The following is a 19,482-nucleotide window of genomic DNA, read 5'->3' as shown; positions in this document are numbered from 1 at the left end:
CGCAGCGTTCGCAGGAGGAGCCTTGATTACGATATCGATTGATTTCATGTCGGAAAAAATGAGGTCCGACGTAGCAGACCAATACTTAGAAGCTCATGAGGACGACTACTAATCACACAATGGATTAACCTCCGCCTTTCTTTCAACGTCGAACTTCCATCGACCGTTGACTTTACCATAGCTACGTATGTGAGTGTACTCTTCGCCTTGCAGTACGTACCGTACGCAGTCAGGAGCCCATAAGCTGTACTCTTGGCTGCCGTCTAAGAGGACCAACCTTAAGCGGTTAATGTCCTCGAAGACAACATAATTTTTTATTTTGTATGCGATGCCAGGTATTAATTCGCGCCAGTGAGTTTGTTCAAGAATCATTATATCTATGAAATATCTTTTGGTGCGTTCGTAAGGTCTCATGCGATTTGAAAGCCTTAACACACCAAGGGCAAGGTATGCGAATGCCGTCGACGTAACGGTCGATTTCCCTACAGATCAGATCGTAATCGTTGCTTACCATCGTTAAGTATCCATTCATTTCATATTGCGCCAATACCGCTTTTTGCTTGTCGGACAATACGCCGTTACCCTTTGGCGTCTTCAGTTCCAGACATAACCCATTGTATTTTTTATGGGAGTTAAGAATTAGGATGTCGGGTTGACCTGCCTGGTAGCCCTTTTGCCAGCACGTTATCCTTTTACTGGTGGTATCTTGCAATTCCCCGAGTCCAGGCGCTAATATCAGCGTAGGGTGAAACCGACGCATGTAATCTACGACTTTCTTGTGCAGGTCGAACTCGTTCTCGATCTTGAAGACCAACTTATTTGGACCATCCAACGAGTACTTTCCCGTCTTCCTTAACGTAGGTAGGACATCCTCGAAGACCCAATCTTGAAATGCCTCTGCTGTCGGTAGCTTGGAGCTAAATATTAACTGATACAAACCAGATTCCGTCACGTACAGGGATTGTGGGTGTGAACCAGAAGGGAGGCGATTCACCTCTATTCTAAATTCACTAAGCCTCTTCTTATGCTTATCCCGCACGTGAACTTTAATAGCATCTTTGGTGTCTGTATAACCTAATGCCTTTGCTACCTCTTTCGCCTTAAAGTACAGCTTGTCGCTTTGCACTAGGCATTGCAGTTTAGTTTCGTTGTTTTCGAATACGCGGAGCATATTATACGTAAGGGATATTTTTTATCCTTTCGCGAGCCTAGTAGGCAACGCTTTTTAGCTGATTCATTTCCACGCTTAGCTGCGCGTCTGAGACTACGAAGATATATGCGTTGATCTTAGTAGTGTCGCTGGCGTCTTTGGTGCGCTTGATCTCCAACGTAATACCGTCCTGGGTATTTACCAGCCGCAATCCCTGTCCATGTAGGTCTTCGTCGTTCGTCGTGCGCATGTCGATCCACAGCGCGTACTTATCCTTAAAGAATTCCTTTGGGTCAATTTGGTCGCCAAACTTACGCGCGACTTCCCGGTACATATCCGCGGGCTTTATCCCTTGTGAGTAAACCTTATTAGGCACTCCGTTGATGCTAACACCTACGTTGGTAATGTTAGGATTAAAGAACGCCTCGGAGTCGCGCAATCCTGCCGTGTATGTCTTTGCGAACAGCAACATTATCCCTGTAAGGCTGCGCCTGGGAAGGTTAATGCTTTGGTTGATGACCTCTTCGACGTTGTTCGTAAAGCTGAACGTCTTGTACATCACGACGTGATCGTAAAGGAAAGCCTTCCCGGCGCTGTATTCCATGCCAGCGCTACGTGCTAAGTCTTCGCTGTATACCGTTTCATACTGCAGCTCTAAGTTAGTAACGGAGTATGGGTGGACGGCTGAGGAACTTACGTCCTTTCCCTGTAGGATGTTCGTAGTGTCTGCTAGGGTTACTTCGAACTGCAGCTCGCTTAGCTGCCTTGGGTAGTATGCACCGTGGTTCGCGATAACTTCGAAATCTAATGGAACGACATATTTAGTACCATAAGCCGTCTTTATTTCGTCTTCTCCTGAGGCGCCAGAGGTTGCGCTTCTTACCTTGCGTATAGCATCATTGGCGATTCCCTGCTCTATCCTTTGCGCGCGGTCAAATGCAGTCAACCATAAGTCTTTGTACGTGGTATACAAATCATACCTATTTAAGTCCAAGAGGGATTCCCCTGCGAACTTCACCCGCATCTTTGAGACAATGTTGCGGCCAAGGTCGTTGACAACGTGACGCGCGTCCGCAGTGTTTGGTTGTATTGCTAGGTCAAACCTTAGCGCCAGGGTGCCAGGAACCAACACTAGGTTATCCGTTAGGCGGGGCACGCCTACGTACAGCGTTTCTCCAGGTTTAGCGCTGCTGGGGGTAAAGGTGACCCGGTGAAAGGTGCGTTCTGCTTTCAGTCCGCCAACCTGCTTAGGTAATATGTTGGGGTTTAACTTTGAGCTTATCATATATAATGGAAGTAGAAGGAACAGACTTCGACCCCACCACTGAAGAAGGTCAAGTAGATATTAACGACGACGAATACGACGCATGGACTAAAGGCGCGGAAACCGACCCCCTAATCTACGACATGGCTCTAGAAAACAAGTATGGTAATAGATGGAAAAGCTTCAAGGCCGCCTTGAATCGCATGTGGCAATCGAAAAACCACGGCAGCCCCGTCCCTGAGTACTTGGAGCTTCAAAACATAGAGCAGCCTGAGGCAGCCGCGCGGGAAACTGTAGAGTGGGCAACGCGAGAGTTAAGGATGCGTCATCCCCACATTGACACTGACGCGATAAGACTCACAGAAAAAGGAAACAAAGTCCTCATAAGCGTCAGAGACCTGAGACAACCCGACAAAGACCGCTGGACGAAACCACAGCTCCTTTTTGACGAAAATGGCTCGATCAAGGTTAACGTGGCAAGATTAAGGGGCTTTCAAGAGGCCGCCCGAAGCATGTTAGAAGGTATGGAAGCATTGAATGAAAGGATTGCGCTAGAAAAACGCGCTATCGAGCTGCAAAAAACGTTAATGGAAAGGGAAACAGAGTATGAAAAACAAATACAACAGCTAACCGATGCTCAAAAGAAAGAAATCAAGGGCAAGAACGAAGTCATGCTACGATTCAAGCGAGAAGCTGAAACGGCTTTAGACGAAAGAGACCAAGCCAGACAAGCCTTCAATCTTGCTATGAAAGACCTGGATATCAATAATGAGGAAGCTAAGGACTTACGGACCGCCATAACTAGGTCTTTAGAGGAACGGCGGCAGTTGGTTGCCGAAATTAACACTAAGGAAGAACAAATCCGGCAAAGAGATCAGGCCGTCGAAGACCTGGAGGGGCAAATAGAGCGGCAGCAAGAAGTAATCGAGGACCAAACTCGTACCGAGGAAGAAAGGGAAGCAGCTCAAAAGGAAGTGGAGGCCCTTGAAATACGCCTTGCGGAATTGCGGGCTCAAAAGGAAAACCTGGAAAAAGAGCTGGGGCTTACCACCAAGGAAAAGGTAAAAAGAGCCCTTTTGAAGTATGGCGTTCCGCTGGCATTTGCGGTCGCTATTAGCACCGTAGTAGGAGTTATCCTATCCGCGCTTAAGGCTACAGGCGCAGGCGTAAAGAAATTAGGCAATGGGCTGGCGGACTTGGGAAAAAAGATGGCAGCCGGTCTTCCTGGGCTGCTGGGTTCGGTTGTTTCCTTGGCACTTAGGGCCGGCGGAGAACTGCTAAAGTTCGTGGGGAATAACGTTTGGATCTTGGTCGTCGCTATTGGAGTGGTACTCCTGAAGAAGATTCAGGGTTAATCTTATCCTTGTGTATTACTGGGGGCTTATCGTCGTCGGGTACCCGAGGCGTTCTCGACTTGGGATAAGTAAAGATAGTATTCGCGCCGCCTTGATAATGTGGAACTAGCGGCAGCACGCTCATGGTGCTAATGGGCTTATGATTCCAAATAGCATCCGGCGTAGGTTCGGTTGCCTTACCCGCAGCATTCATTCGGGCAATGCTGGGCTTGGCGCTGGAGGCAGTGGCATCGCTGGGGCGAATCTGAAGCTTCGCATATTGACAATTGGCTATCATGTGAAAAGTTAATGGTACTAGGTCTTCGAAGCTATATAGGTTAATCTCAGATGAAAAATGGGTTGGGTGCCTATTATTATTTTTCGTCCTGTAAGGCAACAATGGGGTGTTGGTCTCGTCAACAATCCTAAATCCAATATTACATGAATACCGCTCCGACATACTAATAGTGCATACGATTAATCCTAGCCCCCCAACATCCACCCACAGTCCGGTGTCGTACCACTCGTCGCCCGTGTAGTCCTTTTCCTCTAGGTAATGAAGAAACCAGTCCTCTTTCGTGTGTGGGTTCATATATTTAAAGACTAAGCACCGTAAGAGTGCTAATGGTCGCGTGGTTAAAAGGCTTATCTCTTTGATCCTCTATGCTATTCACGCAAACGCGCCCAGTATCGTCTACACGCATTTGCAGCTTTACCTTCCCATGGCAATCAGCAACCATGTGTAAAGTCCAAGTCGTAAGATTCTCAGCACTGCCGGGGTACGGCTCTACGGAGAAATGCACAGGCTCCCTGTTGTTCGTCTTCACGCGCATAGGCTGCAGTACGCCATTCTCATCCAGGAACCTAAAGCCGACGTTGGCGTGACTACTCGCGCCCATGCAAATACTACAAAGGATTAACTTCTTTCCCGAGTAGTTCAAATTCACGGACATACCCGTGACATCAATCCAAGATGCCTGGGTGTATTTTTTCTCGCCTGTGTAAGTCGTATAGACACAATCTACTCCAGCTACGTAGGGGTTATTCATCGCCATATATAATAGCTCAGACCAATGCTTGCAGCTGCTAAGCCGGCCTTTAGTAAGTCATGGTCATATTCCTCAGGTATCGCAGGCAGGACCTTCTTCGATGGTTTCTTAACTACGGGCAGCTTCGTTTCGTGTGACTTTTTTGGCTTCTCTACGAAGTGAGGAATGTTCCTAAGAGTGTCAGAGTTCACGTCATTCGCCCCAAACTTCATATCCTTAGTAGCTCGCTGCAGTTTATTGTTATAACCCACAACGGAATTGGTGTTAATAACTAAATTACTTGGCATTAACCAACAACCAGGCGACAAAGCGTAATCCAGTCGCACTTTAGACTGCTGCACCGCTAATTGATATCTCTGCACCGACTTGGATATGTTGTTCTCTATTATTGCAGACTCAAATAAAGTTAGGAATTCTTGTTGCGTTTCCTGTGAAGCGCCTTGGGATCCAACAATGGGGTTGCGGGTATTTACCTGCGCTCCCAGGATGCAGTACACGAATGCTTCAATGCTACGGTTAATCCTGGCTAGGTTCCTTAAACCTTTTCCTTTCATTAACACGAACGGATCCCAAGTGCCGGGGTAGTTTGTTTGAATTCTAGTAATTAATGAATTATTACCCTTATCGCCGCCCATATCACCGAACTCTAACTCATTACTTGGGTATTCCTGATGTCCGTAGTCAGCCGGCTTCTCACCATTGGCACCCCAAACGTAAACTATACCCAGCCCATGCGTCTTACCCTCCTTATAACGAAAATCTTTTTGCTGTGGTTTGAACTCATTAATTAACCTTTCCAGGGCTGCGGCGTCATATCGATTATTCAATGGATTAAATGCCTTATCTCCCGGTAGGGGTACGTTAAGCTCCTTCAACAACCTCCTTACCGTAAAGGCAACGTGAAACTGCATAATTGGAATGTGAAACATGTCCGCGGCAACACCACAACCTTTAGTGGCAGCCCAAATAGCAAAGTCTAACTGCTGCGGCCAATACCGCATATTGGGCCCTGCTAACCATTCCCTGGCCTCTTTACCCGACGTATGCTTCAACATCGTATTCTTATAGATATTTCTCAGCATTACGTTAAATGATTGTTTACCCACTGAAATCTTCAGGTGCGTTACCAGCTTTTCGAAGTTGTTTACACCACCTTCAGCATCGTAAAATGGGTAATCTTCCGTGGTTAACAATAAGTTTCTAGGAAAATTAGGTGCTTTATGCTCGGGTTTTGGTGGCCTTTCTTTATGAACGGGGCGTACAATCGTCAATCGCTGCACCTGATCACCTACTTGCTCCAGCTTTGAACGTTCCAAGTCTGCATTGCTGTACATCCTGGAGCCGTTAAAGTAAATCCCATCGGGTCTTCTTTCGAACTTACTAGGGTCTGCATGCGGAAACATCTTCCTAAAGGCCCTCCAGTTCCAGTAATCCCTGTTGTCATGATGTGGCTGCTCCTCAATATCATTCCCAAAAGCGTCGTACATTAGTATATATAATGGATGTTATACCATCAGCGCCTCCACTTTATCCTGAACTTCCTAAGGAACCTAACGAATTAAACGCTGAAAACTTTCGTCTGAATAAAGCGAACTTAATCCTGGCTTACTTGGAAGGGCAGACAAAACACTATGAAAAAGTTAGAAAAAAGTACGTTAGAGCCCGGAGTACGCTACATAAGATTGCGATAACTTCAGGATCCATATCTGTTGTGTTAACGGGCTCCGGCGTTGCTACTTCACTTACTGGACCGGGAATAATCGTTGGAGTTCCTTTGGCCGGCGTTGGGGCAGCCTGTGGTATTATTTCAGCCGTTGCTACGGGTATTATGAAACAGTTGTCAAGCAAAATATCCAAGCATGACACGACAATAGCTCTGTCAAGGGCTAAAGTAAATACAATTACCGATCTTGTCTCAAAGGCTTTGCGTGACAGAAAGATAGACGACGTAGAATTCTCGCTTATCTTAGCCGAAGAGGAAAAGTACGAGAAATTAAAGACGGACATAAGGAATAAAAAAACAGCCGTAAAAGATCTTTCCGAGGAATCTCGCAAAAAGATCTACCAGGAGGCAAAAGAAGAGCTTCAAAGAAAGCTTGCTCAGTAAACATCTGCTTTGAAAAGAGCGTGACGGGATTCTATTTACATATCGAACGTCAGTCTAGAAATTACGCGTAATATAAATTCAGTGAATTATTACGCGTAATATAAATTTAGTGAATTATTACGCGTAATATGAATTATTTGGCGAATTATTACGCGTAATATGAATTATTTGGCGAATTATTACGCGTAATATGAATTATTTGGCGAATTATTACGCGTAATATGAATTATTTGGTGAATTATTACGCGTAATATGAATTATTTACATAACCTTATTTGGCAAATTATTACGCGTAATATGTTATTGTCGCCTCGGAATCCATCCTAACAGGGGGTGGCTGGGGTCTATTTCATAAAATATTTCGTAGATTACGTTAGGGTAATAAGGAATATCCTTATCCAGCCGACAAAACATCCACTCGGCTCTGCTCATATCAGAAACCTCGGGAATAGACTTACCGGTAATTTCAGACAAAAGATAGGGAATAGCTTTGTAATATTTCCCTAGTTTTAATTTTTTCAGCGTTTTCCGTAGACTTTGCGGGGTTGGCTCTTCTAAATGGTTCATAATTCTTTCCATTACTTCGTCGTCTAAATATACCGGCCGATGACCTTGAATGTGACTCATCCAGTCTCTGAAGTATTTTATTCTTTTGTATGGGGTCTTCTTACGGCCTCCATTAGCGTAATACTGCTCTTTGGTAGCATTTGGTACGGCATTACGAATATTCTTACCACATTCGTAACACTGTGCTGACGTGTCGTCTTCTATTTGCATTTTCTTGTCACAACAAATATACTTATTTGGTTTAGTAGGCACAAACTTGGGTTTCAAGCACTTTACACAGAAATCATAAACAAACTCTTTACATTCTTCGCACTCCATATATAGACTAACATATTTGCGCTGTTGCCCCCAACCACACTTGGAGTGGGGATTGTCCGTAGGTGGATTTTTGACACGGGTCTTGCCCGTGTTGAGATTGCGCTGGAACCCCCATTCCCTATACTACTCATTCCTGCCAATGATTTAATGATATAGCAGAATGCATATCTTTATTCAGTTGTCTGTCTGTGTGTTCATCAGTTAACAGGGTAACTTGCCAATAGACTGTTTTCTTAAGGTTGTGTGTGCATCTAACTTGACTGGCCAGAAAATTGAAAACCACAAATTTAGTAAAAATGAGAAGCCAGTTTTATATTTAAAGAAGGGAATAATCGATTTTATGAATTCTCATCGAAAAATGTAATAGAAATGTATTATAATTCTTATTATAAGCTCCTGTTCTGGTATTGTGGCCTGTCAAGTTCCTTAAATTTGGATGCACACTCAACCTTGAGAAAACATATATATCGATGTTATATCAGTGTACCTGTTTTGGTTCAGTAGTTGTCTGTCTGTCTCTTCATCAGTTAACAGTGTAGCCTATCAGTTCATTATATTGATGATATACCAGTATACATGTCTTGGTTTAGTAGTTGTCTGTCTGTCTGTTCGTCAGTTAACTGGGTATCCTATCAGTCCATTATGATGATAAATTACCAGATACATGTCTTGGTTGAACTGGATAGCCAGTCTATTATACCAGTATTACTATACATATCTTGGTTCAGTAATTTTCTGTCTGTCTGTTCTTCAGTTAACTGGGTAGTCAGTCTATTATATTTATGATATACAAGTATACATATCTTGGTTCAGTAGTTGTCTGTCTGTCTGTTCATCAGTTAACAGGGTATCTTATCAGTCCATTATATTGATGCTATGTAATATATACAGTATGAGTGGCCGTGTCGTATCAGGAATATAAACTTGAGGCGTAGCTGAGCGTTTGTATATCGGATACAACACGGACACGAATACTGTAGATTGCTTGTCAAACGTCTAGGTTAGTTCCTTTGTGTTTCACTAAAATGTTCAAAATTAAAGTGAATCTGGCCAAGAAAATCTAACTTAAAGTTTTTGCAAATGAACACAATTTTGTATCAGATTTTCAACACTCTTCACAGTCGTGATTTCTGTTGTATTTTCCTCATGAATTATTAATGCTTTGACAAATCAGTATTCATGTGTCGGTTCACTAGCTGCCTGTCTTTTCATCATTAACAAGTCTACTATGAATCCAAAACCAGTCACATTTAATCAAGGTAAGGCTATGTTTAATTCTGGATTCATAACCAGATTATTTTTGATAAAAACATACTGAACTTTGCCCTTCACAAGGTAAGTACAAGAAGCTATTCAAAACAGAAACATTGTTATGTAAAAATATGGGCACGGTATGAATTAATCTAGTTGTGCATTTGTGTTAGCATTTTAAAGTATAAATCATTAAAGTTAATAGGTTTAATTGAGTGGGAATGTGGACAGAATTGTGAATAAGATGTCTTCCCGTTCATTCCTAAGTATCATGTGCCATTCCATTTTCATTTCATTTCATTTCTAGACCATGAGAATTTGAGTTTCCATACTCTATATGATTGGCACTAAGTATCATTTCCCTGTCCGGCTATTGGACACACAACACAATGAAATAGCTAGGAAAGTGAAAGGAAAGGTGCAAGACTGTTGACCTCTCACTTTGAATATTTTTGCTGCATTTCTATCTAGAAGGACATTCAGTGTTTACTTTCATGTGCCATGCACTTATGATTTCTATATGGGTTTTAAAAAATTGCCAGGTATTCCTTAATGTTGTCAAACAAACTGACTTTGGTTCATGTTTGAACATAAAAATTTCTTTATTGCAATTTTTTGATAAATCAATAGGTATGCTCTCCTGTTTCATTCTGACTTTGTCACTATATATTATTTTAATTTGAAATACATTTTTTCATTTTTCTCGATTGATAAACCAATACCAGCCTCAAACCATATCCCACAATAACATTATTAGTAGTTAGTAGTTGATGAAATAAAGGGTGTGAAACTCGGGGGGAGGGTTGCACATAACATACAGATAATTTTGATGCTGTTGGTAGATGTGAAATCTGTTTGAGGCATGTCACCAGGGAATCTTTCACAACTGCTAGGTACAATATCCCATCATAGCTATCACATGTATGAAACAAGGAATGTGAATGCGAGGGGAAATAATTGAACCAAGCATATCCAGCTGTCAAGAAAGAGTCTGTTGTGATATTCATTATTATGACACCTAAAGTAAATGATCTAAAATCACTATGTTAAAAGAAAAGATATATTCAAATGATCGTGAAGAAACTTACTGAAGAAATGCTATGGAAATCCTGGGGAAGGCTGCAAATAGTTGTTTTTTAAAGTGGCAGTTCAGAATCATTGGTTCCAGAATTGCTGGCATGCCTCAAACAGATTTATCACTGCTAGACAGCCATGCTATCAAACTATTCATGACAAAATGCTCTTTATTTAAAAAAATATTTTATTGGCGGTACAATAATCAATCCAAAATACAAACAGTACTTTGTGTTTAGAAAAGGCTTTATATTTTAATGACTCCTTTGGTGAAGCCATATATAAGAAACTTGCACGTTTCGTTGTACCATCAGTATTAAGTCATCACAGTAAATTTAGAATGATCAAGAATGAATGAAATGGTGTGGTGTCTACGTAACGTTATATTACACCCCTGAAACTAAATGTACAAGTTAATCTAATGCAATCTCGGAAAGAAAGCATAATTTGGCTGCACAATTTCTACTGAATAAATAATTAATTCCTGATTGAATGATATATTTTCTACTTGGATCTATTTGGGGTTTGAAATATAGTCTTCACATTTTATGTGGCACCATTTATTTTGTCATGAATAGTTTGATAGCGTTCATCTTTACTGATACACCATACATATACATGCATACATACGCACACACTTTGTTGTCTGTTGTCATTACTATATATTATATAAACCATACACACACACAGTCATTAGACCCAGTTGTTATTGACTGAACCCTGGTTCCTGATAAAATGGCAAAGGCATAATGAATGTTGTAGAGGAAAAAAAACACAACTTTTCTAATGTTTTGAAACTTGAGGCTTTTGGCAGAGTAAATGATCAGATAGCCAAACAAGACTCTTACCATCAGGAACCAGGTCTATTGACCAGTCCAAATTTATGCAATGAAAATGTTAAATGGAATTTGAAAATATTACAAAGACCAACATCCAAATTGACATCTCCACTTTCTAAAGAAATCATAATCTTGAAGTCATATTCTGGATGACAATTTGATTTAGAAAAAATGAGTATAAACAATAAATAAAATATCGTCAATAACAACTGGGTCTAACTTACATTGGGTGGGGAGGGGAAAATTGAAATTGGGGGGAGGGGGCGTAACTGTAGCAGGGGTGAGGGGTCACTTGCATGGGGGGGAGGGGATCACTCTTACGGGGGGAGGGGATCACTCATTGGGGGGAAGGGAAATATGATTTTTTAGGGAGGGGTGGTAGGCTTGTTAGAGCTGGTGACACTTAGAATATTTTTGTTGAAAACTTTGTTACAGAGAGAAGCAGGACTTGAAGATATTTTGGTAAGTAAGATCGGAATTGGACTTAGAAAATTTTCAAGTCTTTTAAATTTGACTCACTTTTTCAATACTTGTTTGTATGCATGTTATGTTGTATAAAAAATGAAGTTTGATTTTGGACTTAGTGGTTTTCCTTTGTTTTTTAATGAATTCCATCTTTACCCTCTCCACACCCTTTTTGGACTTACAAAAAAAAAACCCTCCCCGAAGTCCTACCAGCACCAAGTCTCACTACCCCGGTAGACCAGGACCAGGCAGTACTTACTGTCCCAACAAGAGCCATCTTATGAAACCACAACCAGGTGGCTGCTCTGATGTCAAAGACTGCTGATAAGGATATCAGACTCTGACCCCCTACAGACTCGTGAGAGTACCTTGATGGCAAGCCAGCCTTTATACTGTGAAGATTAGTGCAAGTAGGAGACTTCTAAGATAACCATGCCCCACTACCCATAGGTTTTACTGCACAACAGTGATGTATATCTTAGAGTGATGTGATCAATAGACTCAAGGCGGTATTCAGACTTCCATAAAGTGTATGTGATTATCAAGACTGGTTTGTGAACACTAAAATAACGAAGTTTCTAGGCTACTAACTTGTGAAAAATGAGCTGGTCTATCCCGAAAAGGAAACTACCATCATGTAATTTAATATGAAAAGCTAACCTAGACTTTTAACCCTTCCACATTTTATTTATGTTTCCCTAGAGGACTAAGGCCTATAATCTATTCACTTAATTATTAATGTATTCAGAGTCTGCTAGGGGACTGGGCATATAATTTTTAAGTATTAATATATTCAGAGTCTGCTAAGGGACTAGGTCTATAATTTATTCTCAATTCATATATTCAGAGTCTGCTAGGGGACTGGGCATATATTTTTCAATTGAGTATTAATGTATTCAGAGTCTGTTAGGGGACTGGGCACAATGTTTTTAATATTGAGTATTAATGTATTTAGAGTCTGCTAGGGGACTGGGCATATATTTTTTCAATAGAGTATTAATGTATTTAGAGTCTGCTAGGGGACTTGGTCTATAATTGATATTTATTTATTCAGTACTCACTGGATCTCTAGGCAACAGGGATTGTTATTTACTAGCTATATCATGATGACAACACAACTGAATTGAAGTTCAATCCAATTTTGGTAAACACTTGTATTTTTAAACTTGAATATCAGTTTTTGTATTTTTCAATTTTTTTTACATTTTTCTCTCAATCATTACAATTATGTTGTAGCATGGTGATGTCATCATGAAATGAAGCCTTTTATGTGTCAGCTTTGAAATTATTCATCAAAGTTAATTTCCTATAAAAGCACAGTTTAGAAATGATTTCAGAGTGGATTTGGTTTAATGGCAAATGCATGACTTAGTTGTACAACCCAATTTTGTTTAGGCCAAGAAATGAACAGATGAGCAATGTTAACAGGTGTGAGTAACGGTGCCGCAAGTTTCTCAAGATGATACCAAATCCACTCTATCAATTTTACTTCAAAGGGACTGACCTATAGATGGTTGTTTAAATCATGAATGCATCAGATTTTTATTTTAATTAATGATGATTTAGGATAGGTAAAGTCTTGGGGTGTTATTCCTAGCCCTAGGTAAGTATTCAGGATCCTAAGCTTGTTAATAAGAGTTTTTTCACCAGCAAATAACTCCTTGGCAGAAGTAACAGAGCCATCATTAATTAAAAAGAAATTCAAAGTGGTTTTTTTTCCAGTTTGGAATTGAATTGTGAGCAACTACATGTACAAAAATTGACCATGCCTCATTCAAAGTATATATACCATAGTTGTTAATTTTCTGCATCAAATGTGCTTGAGACACTTTGGTTTTGGACAGCTTGTGCATATACTACAAGTGCTTTGGACATAATAATCCATAGTAAAACTCTTGGTTTTACTCATTATGATAGTTTAATGTCATTGAAGTGTAATTGTTTCTTGATTGTGAGGTATGGTGTTTCGATGCCATTCATTGATGGCTCACCTTGTCCTCTATTCATTTTTCATTTCACATTTGCCTTGTTTGGCTTGGATTTATTTCTTTGCACTTTTGTATATTATTTCATGATTCTGCACAGCTGAATTTGTACTAAACATTAATTTAGTCAATCAGTAATTTAGGACATATTGAAAGAATGATCCAGTTTCAAATTTTGATTGTATCTCCAAAATGATTGCATGAAAATCCGTGGTATAGTTTGTATGACAAAAGTCTTCATCTTCAATTCATAAAAAGCTCCAATTTATTCAAAGTTAATGGTCAATTCATACATTTACTGTAGTTGCTCTGTGTTAAATTTGTAATTTGTTTTTAATTCACATCATCAGGTGATAATTATTATTCAAATTGTTTGGAACGATTTAAGTGTTTGACTTTCACTGAATATTTTTGTTTCTAATTTTAGTTTTTTATAAACTTTTTTTTTTGCCAATAGTATAATTTCATTTGTTAAAAGCTTTTTTTAAGACCTCAGTTTCATCTAAAAAAAATTATAAGTGCATTTTTTTCTGAACACATTTTCTTTTGTGGTAACCTTTAATAAAATGTGCATTTTTCTTAATTTGTGTTTTGTTTTTATTAATGAACTCTTGATATTTTCAATTTTCTTTCTTTAGTTTAGTTTTTCTCTTGTTATTATATATTTTTTATTAATGACTTTTATTATTAGCGTTTTAAAAGAAACTGAGGTCTTATTTTGCTGGTGAAAAAACTAATTAAATTACAATCCTATGATAGAACCTTGTGTATCAGTCTAGCCGAACATCATTAACGCAAGATTAGATCACCTAGAAATGATTCAACTTCTAGTCTTCCCAGCTTGATAATCTACTTGTATGAAAGTCTGAATGGTGTCTTATGCACGTCTATTGAGCACACCACCTCAAAGTTATCACTGCTGTACACACCCATGTATAGTGAGATACGATTATCTCTGCTCCTACTTACACTAACCTGCACATTGGCCAGCAATCACCATCAGCGCACTCCCATGAAATCTGCAGAGAGCCATCACCTGGTATCCTTACCGACAACCTTCAACTTCAGAGCAGTCATCTGATCATAGCCTCAAGGTTAGACTCTGCCGAGAGCAGCAATTTTGTACCGCCTTTTGTGGTTTCCTGGCCTGGTGGGGCAGCTTCTGTTAGGTGCTGATAAGACCTCGTGGGAGGTATCAAGTGTATTTCATTTTTCTGGTGTATAAATAATAGATGATAATAATATTAGATACAGGAGAGTGTTTCTAACTAGTGAAGGGTTCCAGTAGATTTTAAACAAAAAAGTCTTAAACTAACTGCCAATACCAATGTCATTGAAATTTTAAACTTGAGAAAAATTAAAATTGGGCAAAAAAGAAAATAAAATTTAACTTAATTTGGTTTTTACTGTGAACCCTTGACTAGTTGCAAAAAATGTGTTACTTTTAGATAACTTGAATATTTGAAAATTAAATAATTTGGATTACAAATGTTCAAATATTTTAGTGAAACACTCTCCTATATCTAATATCTTAGGCTAGAGGACTGGTAATAAGAAGTATCTTCATCATATTCAATAATCATTCAATAGCAATAAGGTTTTTTCTATGTCTTTATGGCTTCACTTTCAGATGACTGAATAAATTCTCAATAAACTTTATCCTATTAATTCATGCAAGCAATTCAAATATTATCTCTTCTCAATATTAAATTAATTAAAGCTATAGCTTTTGAATAAAACAAAGTTGTCTGAAATCATACTGTCATTGCAGTGTGCTGAAAAGAGTTTAGAATCAAGATTGTTTGAATTGTAAACCACAAACAAAACATTCCTACAAAAGTACTTGTGAAATAAACTTGACTACAGGACTCAAAATAGTGGGCAATATGGTAGCACAATTTTACCGATGGCAGGGCAGATGAAGATAATTTTGATATGACTTTAGAAAGCAAAATGATAAATGAAATTTTACACTGAGAATCAACTTGTTCTGACTAAATGCTTTTGCTACTTTGAGTCCTGCATTACCAGTCCTCTAGCCCAAAACATCATTTTTACTATTTTCAAGAGCTCCTTAAATTTCTATATAAATTTTTTTTTTTTTGCTAGATTATTCACTCCTAGGCCTAGGAAAAGCTACAGTGTGTCATAATTCCTTTGAATTTCTTCTGAAAAAGGTTCTGTTTTTCTTCTTTTTTGTTTATGCTAAATTTGTTTTAATCCTAGGCCTGGAGGATCCTTTTTTTTTTTCTTTTTTTTTTTTGACATGCTGTTTGAATTCAAGATATTTCAAAATTTCTTTGAATAATTAGCTTAAGCTTTTTGACATCCCTAGAAAATTCTAATTTCCTAAAAAAAATATTTGTAATATTTCAACCTATATATTATGTTACTCAATCTGATAGCATGATATTCTTATCCTTGGTGGGTGATTACTGTCTTCAGTACTGATTGACTGGATCTTGATGGTGCTGCATCATCTGACAAGTCTTTGCAGCACAACAGCTTGGTATAACTGAATATAACAGATTTGGTGTAACTGCAGAGAAAACAGAAGAATATGATCAAAAACCGATCTCATGTTTGCAACTTGTCAAAGCATAAAAATAGTGATAAGTTATGTGTTTAAAGTGTCAAAGATTCTGATTCCTCAGAAATACAACAGCAATACACAAGGTATAGTTCAGGTTACATAGTAGGGTTGTACTCTAACTAGACTGTCAATAGTCTCTGTTTTTACTTTGTCATTCTTCATATTTTAAGGGGATAAATGAATTGGAATAGACCCTCTAGTTTCGTTTTGCATAAACTACCTAGCCCCCTCCCCCTGGGGATATTAAAGGCTACCAATCCTTGTTCAGCCAAGTTAACCACAGCAAACAGTGACAAGGGGAAATGGAGGGATTGCTTTCAGTCTGTACACTTACATATCTAATAGCTCAACTTACTTGTCTGTCATGTATACTGGCCAAAGCTACACAGCATCACAAGATACTTGACTGTAATGGCTGGTAAGCTGAGGGGAAAAAGAAGACTTTTTTTGAAACATAAATTATACATTTTTTTGCAATGTTTTTGGAAGGTATGAATTGGATATTGCATAATATGGCACTTTTAACCACTGCATACAACTAGCACACATATTCTAACATCTTTCGTTCACCATTTAATATAATTACATGGACAACACATAGCTCAACTTACTTGTTTGTTGCACTAGAATGGCCTGCAAGAAGTTGACAGCATCATAACACTTGGACTTATCTGTAATGGCTGACAAGCTGAAAATAGGATGAGATAACAATTTAGGAACAGGTATGAATTATATAGATTGGCTTTACAAATTTTTAAGATAAAGTACTGTACACTGATGTACCCTACTAAACTACAACTTGATACACATATTTTTATAGAGCGTTTTCACATGACATCACAGCGACCATTATGGGGTACCAAAACAATACATTTTCTATCCTCCGGGAATTTAACTCTATTTTTATGCAAATACTGCGTAGAAAGTTTCTATTGTTTATGGCTGCCTTGTCACATGAGTGAAAATGCTCTATGGCACTAAACATAAAGTTTACTGTACAATGCTATATTATGCTGCAGGGCTTGAAAATAACGGCCAGACGTCAGACAATGTCCGGCCAGAACGGGACTTGTCCAGTCAAATATAATTGCCTCACAAGTCGTTTTGACCAGTAAGGTTTGCCAGAATGAGGTATGACTGAGCTATTTACTTCAATATCCATATAGCAACAAGGTGAGTCCACATTCTTATGAAGGTCACAGGGTCATCACCAGGTTACCACATCATTAATTAGGTCAATACTCATAAATTAACAAGGTGAGTCCATATTGCTATCAAAGTCTTTTTCTTTTGTTTTAATGCAGTTAATCCATTATTACAAGATAGATATTGGACTATTCCATGATAAGCTTGCTGGTTGGTGTGTATATATATTGGCTATCAGCCTCAGATGTCAGGTATGAACAGCCGCCATCTTGTTCAAGCTCACTGGAAAGTTTTATGGAGTATTTTTCGTGTAATCAGTATTTCTATAGCTGCAATACAAAAACATAAGTCATTGAGACATTAATATTTCGGATTTTGGTGGTTCTAATGAGGTAGGAATGTCTTGAAACTTACACGAACCAAGTTCCGTGTAACATTCAAACCCAAAGTTTCAAAAAATGTTAAAATATGAAAATATTCTTAAGGTAAGTTTACATACTGTTTGAAAACTTCATGAAACATTGTTATTTGTTATCAATTTTATCATTTCTTTTCAGAAAAGGTGGATTTTTCAGGTTTCAAAGTTAGCACGTGTCATGGCGGACGAAGCCGATGAAACGAACATTCGAAGTTTTTTAAACTGGTCAAAAATACAGAAAAACGAAAGAAAAACGCAGAAAAAACGAAATAACTCTTACCTTTCATAGTTCTCGTGTGCTTCTCTCTCTGTTAGGTCAAGCACGAGCTAATAACCATCTTTGTTCTTGTACAATTTCAGCCTAAAAGCCCATCGTGTTTTGCACCCGTTGAAACACATCCACAACGAACAGCAGCGTGCAACAAATGAAGAGGTGACATGCACAGGGACTGGATACTAGCATTTTACACAGGGATCCCGCAAAAACCGGACTTTTTGGCGAGAAAATAACGAAAATTAAACGGTTTTTGGTCATTATTTTTTGCCGAACACGTAAAAAATAAGTAGAGAAGGCTGTTTTAGCACTCTACGGAGGGTAAAACCCTGGGAAAATGCCTGTTTTAAGCAAAAAATAAAAATATGCTAATTAGTCACGTGACAAGTCGACCCAATATTTTTCATTTTTTGGGTCAGTTTTTCAATTTTTTGATCTTGGAAAAAATAAATTGGTAGGGTTAAGTTAATTTCATTTCCTTTTATTATCTATTCAATGAAGCGGTTTATAATAAAAGACCATTGAACCTTTATTGTCTGATGTGTTCTCTTTGTACCTTTATTCTTGGACACCCATCAAAACAGAAAACGAGAAAAATAAAACAACAGTTGAAAATCACTTTATTATTGACACACCTGACCAAGAACAAAATACACCCAGACGTAAACAACAATGAACAAACAAAAGATTTCAAGATGCATGCAGCGTTAACTTTTTTTATTACACTTTTAACTTTATAAACCCTATATTATTGATTCTTCTTGCTTTGCCACTTGGCGCGCGCCTAGTGTTTTGAGTTCACTTCTTGGAGTAAAAGCCGTGACCAACGGTCCAAACATTTAACCAAAAATTTAGCCAACATTATATGGGATCGCTTGTCATGCTTAGGTCAAAATGTTGGATCAAAATCATTGCTAAAAATGTTGGCTAAATGTTGGGTCAAAAGTTTGCCCGTTTGTCAAGGCTTTAAACTTCATCATCTCTTGTTTCTTCGCCACTTCGCGCGGCCATTTTGAGTTCACTTCTTGGAAAAAAACAACACGGAGCGTTTCTTTGATCAGTTATGCGGAAAATTTCAGTTTGAATAATTGCTTTCAAAAGTAGAATCAAACTTCTTCTCGAGGGAATAACACGTGACTAAAATAAACAGCGCCCAAAATAATGAAATATATGACGTCACTTTTGGGTGAATATGATGGAAACCCGTGGAAGAGTTTAGCACTTTGAAAATATATTTAGTTTTTTGAGTTTAATTATTCACGGTGTTTTGTGTTTAAGTCACGTCGTTCCCTCGAGAATTTTGTCTTTTTTTCAAAGAATAAGCATTCTTTCTCATGGAGCGAAAAGAAGCAAGCCTCAAGGAATCTAGCACTTCATAAATAAATGCCTTTGTTTAATCACTAGTGTTTTCCTTTTGTTCTTTGTTATATCAATCCCTTGAGTATTACTTCTTTGTTTCTTGTTGACGGCCAGGGTGTTAATGGATCATCACAATTACCCCCTTTAAATGAGCGGAATAGGAAAATACAAAAGAAATCACGCTGGCTTTTCTCTTAGGAATGCGCGATATTCCTTCGTCTTATCCGGTAAGCCTCGTATTCAAGATACTCGTTGCGTGTGGTGGGAGGGGGGGGGGAGGTGGGATGTG

General features: G+C 38.8%; 2 long non-coding RNA genes across 7 annotated transcripts in view; one reads left to right on the top strand and one right to left on the bottom strand.

Annotated features, from left to right (window-relative positions):
• The window catches only part of LOC116302147 (uncharacterized), a 40,509-nt gene extending 22,145 nt beyond the window's left edge, over positions 1–18,364 (top strand). The window contains exons 3-5 of one of the 4 annotated variants that reach the window (XR_004197819.2): positions 11,389–11,415; positions 15,809–16,718; positions 17,016–18,364. This is a non-coding gene — a long non-coding RNA (uncharacterized LOC116302147). Of the gene's footprint in view, positions 1–11,388; positions 11,416–15,808 lie in introns of all 4 variants that reach the window. The other 3 variants (XR_004197821.2, XR_004197818.2, XR_004197822.2) reach the window with 3 other exon arrangements.
• On the bottom strand, positions 15,804–17,970 carry LOC116293732 (uncharacterized). 3 transcript variants are annotated; one of them, XR_016120496.1, is made up of 5 exons: positions 17,841–17,970; positions 16,996–17,471; positions 16,608–16,684; positions 16,352–16,419; positions 15,804–15,942 (listed from the first exon to the last, which is right to left on the bottom strand). It is a non-coding gene; the product is annotated as an uncharacterized LOC116293732 (long non-coding RNA). The 3 variants fall into 3 exon arrangements; XR_016120497.1 differs by having other exon boundaries at positions 17,147–17,471; XR_016120495.1 differs by having other exon boundaries at positions 16,608–17,471.
• Positions 18,365–19,482: the final 1,118 nt, after the last annotated feature.

The sequence above is a fragment of the Actinia tenebrosa genome, unplaced genomic scaffold (assembly GCF_029948245.1).
Source record: "Actinia tenebrosa isolate PJP-AT-01 unplaced genomic scaffold, QUT_ActTen_1.0 PGA_scaffold2__45_contigs__length_23673736, whole genome shotgun sequence".
NCBI classification, from domain to species: domain Eukaryota; kingdom Metazoa; phylum Cnidaria; class Anthozoa; order Actiniaria; family Actiniidae; genus Actinia; species Actinia tenebrosa.
The sequence above is the reverse complement of the archived record's forward strand: the minus strand, read 5'-3'. Positions and strand labels throughout refer to the sequence as shown.